The following is a 17,063-nucleotide window of genomic DNA, read 5'->3' as shown; positions in this document are numbered from 1 at the left end:
TAAAATATCTATTTCATAGAAGCATTGCGTGTAAATAGTCTGAAATGCTTATAATTTTAACTAATGATAGAAGAAATAAATGTGAGTCAGAGTCTCCCTGGTGCCTAACCTTCTTGACTAAGTTAGGACCATTTTTGAAAGCTCCATTAGTTTCCTTTGAATACTAGGAAATTATGAATACTGATAGGAATATGTTACTAAACTGTGCCCCTGTGACTTAAAAATTAACCCCTCTAAGTATCTAACATGCAATTCAAGAGTTACATGGAGAATTTAAATCACTGATTATATTTTTGAGCAGACATTGGAATTTATGATTTGGTATAAACACTGAAAATTTGTCCTTTTACATGTTCACACAACATGGATTCGAAATAACAAATATAAGATGGGAAGCTCAAATCAATGAGATATTTATTGGGCTCTTATTATGTTCTTACCAATAAGGCTCTAAAGTTCTTAGAAAATAACCATCGTAGATTGTCAAGTGCATAAACAACAAGAAAATATATTCACAAGACCAGGTAGTTAGAAAAGTGAGTCATTAAAGAAATGCAGCCCTTTTCTATTTATGTATCACTGAGAAAGAAAGTTCTTGATTTGGGAGTTGGGTGAAGTATTTGATTAACCCCATTAACTCTTAGAGATTATTAAGGTACTATTTTGGTCTATGAACACAGCTTTGGAAGCTACAGTGGATTCTGTGTTGGTGCAAAAAGGCACTAAATGATACCCTGGGAGATATAATAGGCTTTTCAAGTCATCTGCCTTGAACATCATGACTGACTCTGGAATCTGGTAAAATCAGATCTGAACTGATATTGTCAACAGATGTTATCATAAAGCAAAGCAGAGAATTCAGATTACATATTTTATCTGGGCTACATTTTCATGCTTTTGGCTTTTAATTAGGAAAGACGTCTCCACTATGTAAGGGGCCATATTGTTTACTACGTTAAAGATAGAGCTAAATATGAGGAAATCAATCAAGAACTTCTGGACCAATAGAAAAATCTATTAACCAGAAAGTATTTACTAAGTAGCTTATAAGAGTACACAGTGCTAGGGGCTACTTATATTTTTGGGAGGGTAGGCTTGGGAAATGTAGAAATGGAAAGCTTCGGAAGAGAGCTTAGAAAAAGTATAAGAAATGATGCTAAAGTAAAAGTATAAGAAATGATGCTAACTTTAAGAAACATAAGATTTGGTTGAAGAGACTAGATTAATAAATATTAAAAAATAGTGAATAATGTAAGATAACATTGAATTGTGGAATACCTATTAATAATATTATAGGAATATACAGTAAAGATAAATCAGTATGAATAGCTAAGGAAGGATTAGTAGAGACAGTAATATTTGTAGCTTTGAATTTGCGCTTTGAAAGAGTTGTAGAATTAAGACAGATAGTGGGGAGAGCATTCTGGCCCAGAAAAACAAAATGATTGATGATGACCTGGATGCATGAATGAACAGAGCATGTTTTTGAGAGTGAGGAGGGAGAAGAGCTTCATATTTGGTAATAGTGATTAATATTTGTGGATAGGTAGGATAAGGCCAGATTATTTATGTTCTTGAAACATTAGAGATAGACATGATGATGGAAATTATGGATAGTTACTGCGAGTTTCTTCTTTGTTATATTCAACAAATATTTATTGAGCATCTACTGTGTGTAAAGTACTGTGCCAAGCACTGGGAGAACAATGGTGAACCAAATCTAATTATTGCCCAACCTCATGAAATTGTATTCTAGAAGGGAAGCTAGAGTTTAAATAACTAATTACAGAATTGACTCTTTAATTACGGCTTTGATTAGTTCTACAAAGGGGAAGTACATGGTATCTATCATGAGTAAGTAGAACTAGTCTGGGATAGAAGGCAGTGTTAGGGAGCTTGCCTTAAGAAGTAGTGTTTGAGTTGAACCAAAGGAGGAGTGAGATGATTGAATAAACAGGAGTGGGTGGGTAGGCAGAACTTTAGAGTCAGAGGAGACAACACATGTCAAGACACACAGGCAGGAGAAAACCTGCCATGTTTGAGGCACTTCAAGATCAGTGTGACTAGACTTCAGAAATATACAGAAAATAAGACGAGATGGTCTAAAATGCAGTTTGAGAGAGAGGCAGACCAGATGGTGCAAAAGATTTTCTAGGGTTTTGGTCTTTGACTTAAGTATGGTGAAAAGCCACTGAATGATTTTAAGCAATGGAGTGGCATGTTTTAATTTACATTTAAAAAAAGTGATTCTGACACTAGTATGGATTGGAGGAAGGCAAGAGTGAGGGAACCACTTATGAAGCTGAGGTAATAGTTGAATTAAGAGATAAAAATGGTTTTGACCTAAGGTGGTTGTAGTGAAAATGGAGAGGGGTGTTCACGAGGCAAAATGGACCAGATAAACAAAGTGAAGAAAGTAGTACTTAAAGAATGGTTCACTATCATCAGTATTCAAGTGGGTCAAAGTGGGCATAGTATGGACATAGGGAAGCCAGTTGGAAACTGTGGCAATAATCTGAGACAGTGATGGAACCTGAAATTGGGAATGGAGAAGGGAAGACATGTTTAGAGACATTTAAAAACAAACAACATATAGATTTTTTTGACTCAAAAGGTTTAAGTCTTAGTGAATTGAGTGGCCTTAGTGGCTAGAAGAAGAAAGCAATATGGGGAGGAAAAATGACTGAGTCATTTCACAAGTGTTGAGTTTGCAGGGCTAGATAGCTGTAAAGGCAGACATGAGTGTGATTCTATTTGTGAGAGCATCAGTAGAGATTTGAGATTGAATTAAAGTAATAAAATATGTGGAGTTTGCCAAGGAAACGGTATAGAGAGTGAAGAATAGCAAGCTAAGGCAGCAATTCTGATGTTGGTGGAAGGAATAAGTAGGTGTCACCCATGGCTTGGAGTACATTTGGAAACAAAGTCCCTCTCAGTAATTCCCTTTTGAAGGCCACTTAAATTTTAGCTGTTTAGTATATGTTCAACTATTGAAATAGAGTCCTCCCCAAAGTGTCTGTAGTTTGCCACATTTAAGAATCTTACATTGTTATCGTAACTAGACTGATCATGGTGATCACTTTGAAACATATAGAAATATTGAATCACTCTGTTGTATAACAGGAACTAACATAGTGTTGTAGGTTAATTATACTTCAAAAACAAACAAACAAACAAACTCATAAAAAAAAAGAGATCAGATTTGTGTTTACCAGGGGTGGGGGAATTGGACGGAGGCAGGCAAAAGTTACAAACTCCCAGTTATAGGATAAATAAGTAAGTAAATAAGGGATGTAATGTACAACATGATAAATATAATGAACACTGCTGTATGTTATATATGAAAGTTAAGAGAGTAAATCCTAAGAGTTCTCATCACAAGGAAAAATTTTTTTCTATTTCTTTAATTTTATACCTATATGAGATGATGGATGTTGACTAAACTTACTGTGATAATCATTTCATGATGTATGTAAGTCAAGTCATTATGCTGTACACCTAAACTTATGCAGTGCTGTATGTCAATTATATCCCAATAAAACTGGTAAAAAAGAATATGTTACATTGAAATAAGAAAGGGAGGAGAGACTAGTTGGAGAGTGTTCATATAATTCTAGAAGTAATTGGAATTTAAATAATGGTTCATAAACATTTAATTCAAATTGATTACCACATCATCCAATATATGTTCAAGTTCATAGAAATTTCTTTTAGAAAAATGTAAGCTTATTCTTTTTTTTTTTTTTTTTTTTTTGCGGTACGCGGGCCTCTCACTGCTGCGGCCTCTCCCGTTGCAGAGCACAGGCTCCAGGCGCGCAGGCTCAGCGGCCGTGGCTCATGGGCCCAGCTGCTCCACGGCATGTGGGATCCTCCCGGACCGGGGCACGAACCCGTGTCCCCTGTATCGGCAGGTGGACTCTCAACCACTGCGCCACCAGGGAAGCCCTGTAAGCTTATTCTTTCATCCAGTAAATATTTATTGAGAGCTTACATGCTTGGCACTGTTCTTGGTCCTATTGATTTTAGTTTTGATTATGGAATCTACATTTTAAAGGGGTGAGATAGTCAATAAATAAGTAAAAGAAAATATCATATAGCTATAAGTGCTATGATAAATAATGCCAGTTAATGGGGCTTACTTTAGATTGGGTGGTCAGGCAAGGCTTACTTGAGGAAGCAATGTTTAAAATGACACCTTAAAATATAAAAGCATAATAGTTAACACTATTTAAGTCTATAAAGAGGTATATATACTTGTCTGTCTGTTTACATAAGATTAATGAACCTATTTGGGTTTAATAGCAATAAAAACCTTGACCTGATCTCTTCTGATTCTTCATTCAGGTCCATAAAAGACAGAAGGGTAGAGAGAAAAACGTTGTACATGAATGTGACTCTTTGCGCGCTTTACCTCCATAATTATGCATCCAAGTTAAGAAAAAGCTAAAGGAATAGTTTTTTCTTCGTTTCTTATTTCTCCTATGAACTTTAGAGTTCACTTTTAAAGGCACTTTAGAAAATCAACATGATATTTTAGTGGAGACTTTTGAGCTGCATCATGATAAAATGTTTAATAAAACAATACTACCAATAACATCAGGCAAGTGTATCATAGGTATTGACTGGGTAATGGAGTTATTCAAAAGTAGTGATTGGAACTGAGGCTAAGAAATTTAGGCGAACTGTTAGAATAGTACCAGAAAAGTGAGGGCTTGAGTCAATTCACGGCCAATCAGTTCCTTATCAGTAAGTACAATTTATATTTATTTATAGAGATTAAGGATAATTTTTTCCACAGCTAATGATGGTTCTATTTCAATGTATTATAAAAGTTTTAACTTGTTGAAGTTATCAAGTAAAATTTTTCTTTTCAAGACATTTCTTAATTGCCTATGTCATAGTTTTGAGGAATATTGGCATTTTCTAATCATGTGTGCTTAACGTAGTTTTGAAAATTCATGTTCAGACTTGATACACTGTTTAACAATTTTAATTAATCAATTAAAAAAATAGGCACACATGCACATGCTTTTAAAAAATTAAAAGTTGCACAGAGCTATATGGTAAAAAGCAGGCTCCCAGTCATTGGAGTTTTACTCCCCAGGGGTAACTAGCAGTTTCTTGAGGTTTGGAAACTGTTTTAAAATTTAAATTACTTTGTGTGAAAGTTCCTCAAATTATAATTGTATTGGACTTGGGAACATCTTTCTGCCTTTTTACAACTTTCTCAAAACTACAGTGTCAAGATTGGATTTAAACATAAATGATTAAATATCTCAGAACTGTTGTGGTTATCTTTGATGAATACTAGGCTTCAGTGAAATCATATTGTTTATGCTTTTTGAAATTCACAATTCAGAGACTTAAAGGAAAGTTATGGGCAGTGTCCCTCTGAAAGGCATTTATTTATGCCTTCAGGGATTTCATGAGCATTGTTATGACCACAGGGGGTTCACAATTAGGTTTAGTTTGTAAACTGTTTTCCTCACAATCCCATATACTTGACCAACTTTCAAAAAGCCAAGATAATCAGTGGTTCTCCACTCACGTCAAATTACCTAATCTCTAAGCTTTGGCCTGGACCCTCATCAGTAACCTTCTCTTCAACTTCTGAACACTTATGAATCAGTTAAAAAATTTCAGGACAGAGTGTCCTCACAGAATCAGAAGAAGATGCTTTTCGGTTCCTAACCTCTGTCCTGCAACGATAACAAGAATAGCAACAGCAGTGGCCTAATGTCCAGTTCGACCCTCCCTTAGTAGACATATTAGTAATTCATGTGTCTATTCTGCCGAAATCCCCTTAATTCTTACCGTTTATCCTTCTTTCAGGGTTTAAGTTAAATCCGACATTCTATGAAGCTATCACATTCTTCTCTCTAGTTCCAAAGCTAGACTTTCAGTTCAGATAGCCCATCCTGGAACAACAGTGGCTGCCAAAGGAAAGGTTACAGCAGTGCTACCCCAAAGTGTCCCCTGGTAGAATGAGGATGGAGCATTATGCAGTTAGGTAAGTGAATAAATAAATGACTTTGATTTTCTCAATAGCATATTATAAAGAAAACTTTGGACATCAAGTATATTGTTAACCAGTGCCTAAATTGGGGAACAAACCAAGGATGTGAGCAAACATTACTTTCTCATCCATCACTATTACTCTGACTGTTCTAGAATTGACAAGGAAAAGTGAGGTGAGAAGAAAAGAAACCTTATTGTATTAGACACTGTGCTAGGTGCTTTACATACATGCTCTCACTTAATCCTCCTGAAAACTTTGTAGTTTATGTTAGCTTCATTTTTCAGAGCCAGAAACTGAGGCTTGACGGGATTACCTAAAACAAGTAAAGAAAAGAAGGGACAAAAGGAGAAATGTATAGATATCATAGAATCAGCTCAGGATATTCTTATATTTAAACAAACAAAAACTCGGTAGAGAATATTATGATTTGTGTATCTCAGTAGTTAAGGCTCAAGTCAGTAAAATCTCAGCACTTTGGATTCATAAATTGTCAAAATATCAGGTCATTTAAGAGAAAAAAACCAGAGACCATTCGATGGGGAAAAAACATAATATATACAAAATGAACTGAATATTTCATATTGCGTTCAGTTGCTATGGTATCATGTAGATATAATTTATAACACACTCTTGCTTCACATTTTACATATTTAGAAATTAATCTACATTCATAAAATTATTTCAGTATTTGAATTTCTTAACAAAGAACACCCATTTTTATGTCGAGATTTTTTCCATCTTTATTGAGATATAATTGTCAAATAAAAATTATATATATTTAAGATGTACAATGTGATAATTTAATATACATATACACTGTGAAAAAATTACCACAATCAAGTTATTTAACATATCTATAACCTCACATAGTTACCCCATTTTTGTGCGTGTGGTGACAACTCTGAAGGCATATTCTCTTAAACTTCAAGCATACAGTACAGTGTTGTTGTTGTTTTTTTTTTGCTGCAAAAAGTTTCATTGTTTCCATTTGGCGCAAGGCTTGGGAGAGCGCTCTCGGGTGGTTAAAAAGCTGCCTAGTGGCTGCAGAGAGCGGCTTCAAGCAGAAACTCTGACACCAGAGGGGCTTTTCAAAGGCCACGGGCTCCAGAGGCCCCTAGTCGTGCTCGAGGGTGAGCCTCCGGAAGAGATACTCGCCCAGCCCCGCCCGGGGACCACGCAGCCTGCGGAGGCTGGTCAGGTGGTCGCCATCTTCTTGAGTTTTCCCTGCTCACCTAGTAAGCGGCTCTCCGGGAAGTCTCTGGCTCTGGCAGGCACCAAGCCAGGGCACGTAGATTCAAAAGGGCCTGGTCCAGGGTCCTCTCGCTGAGAATGGCGGCTTCCCTAGCGTCCCGGGTTTTACCGCACTCATCTTGAGATGGCTCCCGCGCGTCCTGGAAGAGGGCGTGGCTGCCGCACTGGTGTCTCATTTTCAAAAGACGCTGGGCGCTTTCGCACGTCCCCTCCGCAGATTTGTGGAAGTGGCTCCGTGCCCCCCAGAGCCACGTCGTCGTCGTCGCGGTCGAAATGGAAGCCCAGAGAGAGAGGTAGGTGTAGGGGGCCCCTCGAGGCATGTTGACCGGGAGGTGGATGGCGGCCTCCACCTGGGTGGAATAGTTCTGACGAATCTGGGAGCTCACGGTTGATCAGCAGTGAGGAGCTAAGCTCCAAAAATGGCGTCGGCTCGTGCCGGAGGCCCAGGGTAACTGACTGGTTGGTTCTGAAGGTTGCGACTGGGAAAAAGGTACAATACAGTATTATTAACTGTAATAAATACGCTGTATATTAGATTCCCCAGAACTTATTTATTTTATAACTGAAAGTTTATATCCTTTGACCAACATGCCCCGATTCCCTCACCCCCATCCCCTGGCAACCACTGTTCTACTCTCTCGTTCTGTGAGTTTGGCTTTTTCGGATTCCACATATATAAGTGAGATCATACAGTCTTTGTCTTTCTGTGGCTGCCTTATTTCACCTAGCATAATGGCCTCAAGTTTCATCCATGTTGTTATCATTGGCAGGATTTTCTTCCTTTTTATGCTGAGTAATATTCCATTGGAAAAAAATATATATATATACACCACATTTATTTTATCCCTTCATCCACTGGTGGATACTTAGGTTGTTTCCATACCGTGGCTATTGTGAATAATACTGCAATAAACATGGGGAGTGCATATACGTTTTTGAGTTAGTGTTTTCATTTACTTTGGATGTATAACATGAAGTAGAATTGCTGGATCATATGGTAGTTCTAGTTTTGATTTTTTGAGGAACCTCTGTACTGTTTTCCATAGTGGCTGCACCAACTTACATTCCCACCAACCGTGCCCGAGGGTTCTCTTTTCTCCATATCCTTGCCAACACTTGTTATTTCTTGTCTTTTTGATAATAGCCATCCTAACAAGTTTCAGGTGATATCTCCTTGTGGTTTTGATTTGCATTTCCCTGATGATTAGTGATATGAAGCACCTTTTTAGGTACAGCCCTTTCTTGGTATCCTTGGGGAACTGGTGCCCAGATACCAAATCCAAGGATGCTCAAGTCCCTTATGTAAAATGGTGTGGTACAGTCAGACCTCTGTATCCGTAGGTTCTCCATCCTCAGATTCGGCCAACTTCAGATTGAGTTATAATTCGAATGTGGAACCTATGGATACAGAGGGCTGACTGTACCTGTTGTCCATTTGTATGTCTTCTTTGGAAAAAAGTCTGTTCAACTCCTTTGCCAGTTTTTTAGTTGGGTTATTAGTTTTTTTGCTACTGAGTTATATGAGTTCTTTATATAGTTTGGGTATTAACTGCTTATCAGACATATGGTTTGCAAATATTTTCTCCCTTACTGTAGGTTGCCTTTCATTTTGTTGCTTGTGTACAGAAGCTTCTTAGGTTCATGTGATCCCATTTGTTTATTTTTGCTTTTGTTGCCTATGTATGTGTGAAATATTATATTTAATTTCATGGAAAGAAATTTCATGTGCATTGGAACTATGTTTACCATATATGATATTATGACTGTACAAACATATTAACCATAATCTTAAGTAAGTGACAATTTGCTGTGACTTATGTCTAAGTATGTGAGGAGAAGGGTCTTTGATGATCAAAAGAAAGTTGATACTAACATAACCCACACTGGGCACTCAAACGTAATCAAATATATACTAACGTTTTGTTTTTTCTTTAAGCCTTTGAATTTAAACACACTCTTGGATTTGTGGTTCTGCATGCTCTCCTAACTGCATGGAAGGCAAGTTGACACTGGGCAAAATTATTAAGTAAGGGATGTTTGTAGCTTGTATTTTAGCAACGGATCATCTTTGTTCTGAAGACGATCGTTTACCTTCATAGTTGTTTTCTCTTCCCACACCCTTATTCCTCCTTGAAGATACCCAGTTCTTTCTTGTCTTCTCTGATTTAACCCTGGTAATTTTTGCTCTAGGGATGGGATTGAAAGAAACTAACTCCTGAGGTGAAAGTGGCTCATATGCTTTAATGCCTTATATCTTAAAACACAGTGTAGGTCAAAGGAATGAAAATTGTTTTATTTAACAAGTACTCAGTCACTGTTCTGTGTGTTTTATAAATGTTAACTTATGTAATTCTCACAATAACCTATTAAGTAGGTTTTTAATTGTGGAATTTCAGATAATCAGTAGGGGAAAGATTGGGAAACAATTGATCCTTTTATCTTTGAAATCATTTCATAAAATGAAATTCTATTTCTGTGGCCAGCCCCATTTTTACTCCCGTGATAGTAATCATGAACCAAGGCAAATCAAGCACAGGATCTTGTGGTCAGTCTGGTTTTTCATGGGGCAGTGATGATAGACTCAATTAGACCCTCAGGACAGGGGTTTTACTGACTCATACTACAAGTAGAAACATTCACATCTAAGTTTAAAAAGTTTTACAGAGATTTGCCAATTCTTGAATTTTTACTATTGTTATAACTGAAATGTAAGTTAATTTTTTGTTGTAAGTCATGTTACACACCTTTTATATCCAGTATTTTAATATGTTAAAAAATGTATTTTTGGACTTTTGGAGTATCCTAGTATGATTCCAATTTTAAAATGAGTTATCCATAAACAATAGTTGCTTTCAGTTTTCAAAAACACACTCTTCTTCATAAGAATGAGAATGAACTGTATATTCTTTGTAAGAGTGCTACACAGATGTATAAATGTTTTAAGAACATCATAAATTATTTTTTATTTTAGTTATTTAACCCTGTTCAATGGGTGATAATATTTAAATGTGAAATACATTGTCATTTTTTTAAAGTACACTTATTTATTTATTTTATAAATTTATTTATATTTTATTTATTTATTTTTTGCTGCATTGGGTCTTTGTTGCTGTGCGAGGGCCTTCTCTAGTTGTGGTGAGCAGGAGCTTCTCTTGTTGTGGAGCTCGGGCTCTAGGTGTGCGGGCTTCAGTTGTTGTGGTACGTGGGCTCAGTAGTTGTGGCTCGCGGGCTCTAGAGCACAGCCTCAGTAGTTGTGGCACACGGGCTTTGCTCCGTGGCATGTGGGATCTTCTCGGACCAGGGATCAAACCCGTGTCCCCTGCATTTGTAGGTGGATTCTTAACCACTGCGCCACCAGGGAAGCCCTACATTGTCATTTTAACTGCTGAATAATAACTCTGTCAGGAATCTTTAAAAGCCCCTTCTAAGTATATGAAAGAATTAAAGGATTATAATTCACACAAATACTCATTTTAATTGAATTTTTACCTAACTTTTTAGAGTATATGGAAGAATCACTAAGAAAAATTATATAAACAGTGAATGCAACAAAAAGGAAAAAGTACTAACAAGAGTAGATTGATTTTAATTAAGGAGTATCAAATTTCAACTTTAATTGCAGTCATTGTTTGAGTTTTTCCAATCTCACATGATAAATTGACTGATAGAAAATTTGTCCACTCTGAAGCTTATTATTAAATAATAATTCTAATTGTCATTTGACTTCTCAACTGATAATTTCTCAAATAAGTCTTTGAAGAAATAGTACAACTTTTTGATTAAGGTCAGTACAGACAGGTGTAAAACAGTAATTCTCAGCCTATATTGTAGTTATGGGAGAACTGAGTCAGACCAAAGAAAAATGTGCAACTCAGTTTATCATTACTCATTTAAATGGCTAAGTCATATTCTATGAAACGTTTTGTTGACACTATAACATTTATAACGCTTAGCCAATTGTAACTACCCAATATATAGGACCCCAGGCAAATTGTACACATTGATAAGAGTTCAGCCTTCCTTATGAACATTGTTTAAATTCAGAAAGCATTCATCTGTCTTGCAACCTCACTTTGAGCTTAAGAGATGTAGTTCTAGAACTAGTTTTTGCTATACTGATGCTTTGCAAACTTACTGTTTAATAAAAATTGAATTCTAGATAATTCCCTTTCATCTCCCCACCTACCACAAGGAATTATGGAGGAGGAAAATAAAAATAAAAACTTGTATTGCGATACCTAGGGAAAAGATTATATAGGTCCTTTTATTTTTCCCCAAACAGCTGTAAATTTAGGGCATTCAAAAGAATTCATGCAAAATCAAAGTTGAAATTAAAACTTTCTCTCTTTGCTAGGGAATTTAGTTCAGTGTCTATAATGTGCCCTTAGTACTTCTAAAATTGGAAATGAGTCAGTCTGTCTCTTAGCTATGTACAAATTCCTTGAGAGGCATCATACAATTGTTGATCTGAAATAAGCATTAGATTTATTACCTAAATGTTGTCAACCACTATAGTAGATTTACTACAAAATACGAAAGACACTTTTTCAGTGATTCACATGAGAGTTTATCATATTTTAAAATACTTTTTGCAATTTATTATTGGTCATCATTCCTTGCACAATTGCTGGTACCAAGCACATTTTACAGATTAGGAAATAATTTGGATATATACTAAATAAAGTCTAAATAAAGTAGAATAATTATCGGCATATTTTACAAAGATGGGATTTGGGGATTGGTTTACAAAGATGGGATTTGGGGCATGTCCTTGGGCTTGAATGAAATTCTGAGCTCTGTGCCATAGAATATGAAATACTCATAATCCATGGCATGTCGTGGCATCACAGTTAATAAAATTATTGCCTATAATTAGTTGTGATGAAGTACCTTACGAAAGAAGTACCTTGGGAGCCTAAGTGGTTACCATAGTTGACCATCATGGCTGTATTAATGACTAAAAGAACCTTAGTGTGGGTAAGATTCTTCTGAATGAACTGGAGCATTTACAGAAAGAAAATTCAGAAGCACAGGTTTTTAACTCTTAGTTTAAGGCATGGTCAGAGAACCTGTGAACTTCTATGGTAGCCTTAAATAATCTCTTATTTCTTATAGAAACAATACCAATATTGCTGGAAAGTAAGCACAAAATTTAATTGTAACGATTACAAAGTTATAAGGTAAATTCACAGGCTCACCAAATCTTGAAAATCAGGGCATCCATTGGAAGATGTTGGACTCTGAAACTTGGAATGGAGGCATTGCCAATGAAAACGGCTTGCCTGTGGGAACATTAGTCTTCCCTGGCTTGCAAGTGCTGTAATAACCTTACCCAGGGCATCACCGTGTAAGGGGATGCCCATTCTCCTCAAGACTCACTGCAACTATTCTTTGTAGACTGACTACTGGGTCATACATAGCTCACTATGCTCCAAAGTACAGTCTCATCCAGGAAGAAATAGTTTATATGCCAAGAGAATTGTAAAATTCTGCTAATTCATATTGGCAGAAATCTGGGGAATACATGAGGGAATGAAATCTAAAGGTGTTGGAACAAGGAGGGTGGAATAGAACTTTGGGTTGGACCACATTTATGGATATGGTGTACTTACTAAAGATTCTGAATTTAATGCATTAGCTTGTGTAGCTGGAAGACTCTAACAGTTTACTCATTTGGTTGACTGAAATTTAGATTCAATGAGGAAGAGATGCCAGAAATTCTTTGGAATAGTAGAAGTCAAAGGCTTATGGCGATAGGAATGTTGGAGTAGGTTTATCATGTATGTCATACATAGCCAGCCATTCCTAACAACATCACCTGAGCCAGCCCAGAGGACTCTCACTTTATAAGGCTTGGAGAAGTAAACTAGGGAGGGAAGCACCTGTATCTTTGAATAGCTCTGTGGTGACTTCCTCTGTAGGCCAAATAATAGCACTTAATTTCCAAAAACAAGTTGGGCACATTTACTGTAATGGGTAGCAGAGAAGTGGTAATTAGAATGTTTGGATCTACAGGGATATTTAATGAAGGGCAGTCCTCTCAGTGGGCAGGATTTCAAGCTGTCCATTTGCCTGATCTGAGATATAGGTAGAAGTACATTATATTAGTTTGCTAGAGCTGTCATAACAAAGTACTACAGATCGAGTGAGTTAAACAACAGAAATTTATTTCCTTATAGTTCTAGAGGCTAGAGCCCAAGATCAAGGAGTCAGCTGGGTTGGTTTCTTCTGAGGTCTTTTTCCTTAGCTTGTAAAAAGCCCTCTTTCTCCTATGTCTTCACATAGTCTTTCCTCTTTGCATGTCTGTGTCCTAATCTCTTTTACAAACACAAGTCATTGCTGCTTCCCAAGGAAGGAATGTTTCCACCTGGGGACCCACATGGTTCCATTGAATTAGAATGTCACCTGAATATTTTGGGCTTCTCATTCCACTAGACCAAGAAGCTAAAGTGATTAATCCCAAATTACCAATTACTCTTTGGAGGTGTGTGTGTGTATTTGTATGCATGCACGTGCAGAACAAGCAAGAAAGAAAATGTGCATAACTGATACTGTCTTAATGTCTATAGCTGGTCATGAGACCATAGTTGATATTTAAAAATTCCTTCTTTGATTAACCATTTCCTGTTTCCTTTGCCTTCCCTCAGCCAGGACTTCAGCTGGTCAGTCCTTTACTTGGCAAGGTGACCCACCCAAACTTTAATTTGTGATGGGTCTGAATCCTGCTCTTTTTTAGTTGGTTGTAGTTTTTCATTAATTTTTACCATTGGACATGGAAGTACTAAGAAGTGCCCAGAGAATTCCAGACATGATCTCTTTGCCCTGTTAGATAGGTCAGTGCCATCACAATCAAGAAAATGAACACATCTAATACCCCAAACGGTTCCCTCCTATCACTTTTTAAATAATTTCTCCCTCCTAGCCTTCTCTGTCTCCCTCCTGCTCTCATATACCCAGGTATCCTCTAAATTTTATATAAATTTGATCACACAGTACATACTCTTTGTTTTTTTTTGTACTGGCTTCTTTCACTCAGTGTAATCATTTTGCAAATCATCCATGTTGTTGACTGCATCAATAGTTCAGTCCTTTTTATTCCTAAGTAGTATTACAGTATATGGATATATCACAGTTTTTGTACCCATTCACTTACTGATGGATATTTGAATCACTTCCAGTTTTTGTCAATTAAAATAAAGCCGCTCTGAACCTTTGTATCAACACTTTGTATGACATAAACTTTGATTTCTCTTGAGTAAATACCTAAGAGTGGAATGACTAAACTATATGATAGGTGTGTGTTTAACTTTTTAAGAAACTGCCAAACCTTTTTAAAAAAAGTTATGCTGTTATTTATACCCACCACGGGTGTGTGAGTGTTCTAGGTCCACATCCTCAGCAATACTTCGCATGGCCAGTTTTTTTTAATCTTAGACATTGTAATAGTATCATTGTGGTTTTCATTTGCATTTCTCTAATGATTAGTGAAACCATCATTACAATCAAGATGATAAACATATTCATCACCTTGGAGAATTTCCTTTGCATGTTCTTGTTTGCCATTCGTATATTTTCTTTGGTAAAAGGGATTATTCAAATCTTTTGCCTATTTTTCAAATTGGATTTTTAAAAATTATTAGTGAGTTTTGATTTTTGACTTGTTTACTCTGGGTACAAGTACTTTATAAGATATATAATTTGCAAATATTTTCTCCTAGTTTGTGACATTTATTTTCATTCTTTTAACACTATCTTTTGAAGAGTAGAAATCTTTAACTTTGATGAAATCCAGTTTATCAGTTTTTTCTTTTATGGATTGTTTTTGTAGCTAAGAAATCTTTGCCTAACCCAATGTCACAAATATTTTTTTCTGTGTCTAGAATTTTCGTAGTTTTAGTTTTGTATTTAGGTCTGTGATCCATTTTATTTTTAATATTTGTATGTGGTATGAGGTGTGAATCAAAGTTTTTGGTTTTTTTTTTTTTTTTGTATATGGTTATCCAGTAGTTCCAGGACCATTTGTTGGTAGTTGACAATTCTTCATATTAAATTTTCTCTTTTCAAATAACGAGTGTGATTTCTGTTTCCTGACTGCACTCTGACTGGTACAACCTGGCTATCTCTTGAATTGTGATCTGGATTTCTAAATTTTTTAACTAACATTTTTTTCCAGATTGTCACAGTGTAATGCATAAATAGTGTCAAAATGGGATCCCCAAGATAAACATGTAGTTAGTAATATTCACTTTGTTGTAAATAAATTTAAAAGTCCTGGTTACCCAACACATGGTGATAACATATTTTAGGAGAAAATGAGTAGTTTCCCAGTCAGTGCTCCTATATGTTAAACGTCAGATTCTGAACACACCCAGGGTTTTGAATTGGAGTGTGTATATAATATTAAGTGTTAATACAATACCCAAGTCGAGTATTAAAAATAAATGACTATCAATTTTTTTCTTACATATTTCTTGGGTATATGGGATGAATGGATGGATAATTTGGGTGGGATGAATGGATGGATAATTTGGGTTGGATGAAATCAACCCACAATCAACCAATTAATTAACCAACGAACCAACAAATAAACAAATTGATGCCCAAATCCAAAGTCAAAACAATGGAGTCACTGAAGTAAGACATGTTAAAAATGAAGTGTTTTGTACCTTCATGGCAACTTAATCACTCATTCTTTTCAACTATTTTTAGGCCATAATACAGATAGAATAGTGATAAAAATGAAGGCACATCAGTTTGGAATCCCTCAAGTATCTGAAGTTCCTTGTCATTAGACTCTTGATCGTTGAACCGGATTTTGTTTTGGATCTTGGTAGGAATCAGAATGTAGAAATCATAAAGCTTAAAGTTTATGCTTTTAAACCAACTGCAGCCTGTGCATTCTGTTTTACAACAATCCCAGGTTTAGGGCATGTTGTGAATTAATGAGTATATAGTTATGACCAAGCCTATTATTTAATGAGAAAGGCTACTCTTTTTAAGTTAATGATTTGAAAATACACATACCCTAAAAGTGATTCTTAAATTTCAAATGTATATAAAATAGCCAGTTGTGCTGTTTCTTCTGCAACTTGACCAAGCATTCATTTTCTGTTGTACAATGAGGAGGAAAAAAGTTAGTAATATTGGGAGACTTTCTAATGAGGCCCAAAAGAGCCAGACTACATTTAAAATACTGAGAGAGAATCAAAAGTCAGTTTTTAGGCCAAAGAATAAAAGAGGGGTTGGTTGATAGACTACTCAGAAATAGAAACCATGTTAAAGGTGATGTTTTGGCTGTTAGGCTTTCTTCAGGCCTTAATATATAAAACTAACATTTTTATATTTCTTATTCTGCCCAAGGAAGGCCTCAAAGACAGAATGCTGCCTTTAACCTTATTCTACATTCCATGGAGTATTATAAAGACTAGAAGAATATTGCTGGGGCAAAAATGATTGGGGCTCTGAAAGATCAGAAGAAATCTATCATTATTTTTTTTAAATAAGCAGACACTGAGAACTTCATCCACAAAGTTATTCTGAATTCAGTGTTCTAGCCAGAAACTTTTGTAGTAAATAAATAAGACTGACCTGGAGTTCACTGTATTTCTGGATATGAGTGTTACTTTTTTTTAGATTGATTTACTTGAAACTTTACCTACCTTTCTGTAATAGATTACTTATATTTTAGTTTTAAGGCAAATATTGAATTCAAAAATGATTTTAATTGCCAACTGAATTGCTCAATACATTTTACTTATGTATACTTTCATAACAGCTTGAAAAAAATTTTAAA

The sequence above is a fragment of the Mesoplodon bidens genome (genome assembly GCF_964165515.1).
Source record: "Mesoplodon bidens genome assembly, chromosome: 4".
Lineage (NCBI taxonomy): Eukaryota > Metazoa > Chordata > Mammalia > Artiodactyla > Ziphiidae > Mesoplodon > Mesoplodon bidens.
This window is presented reverse-complemented; position numbering follows the sequence as displayed.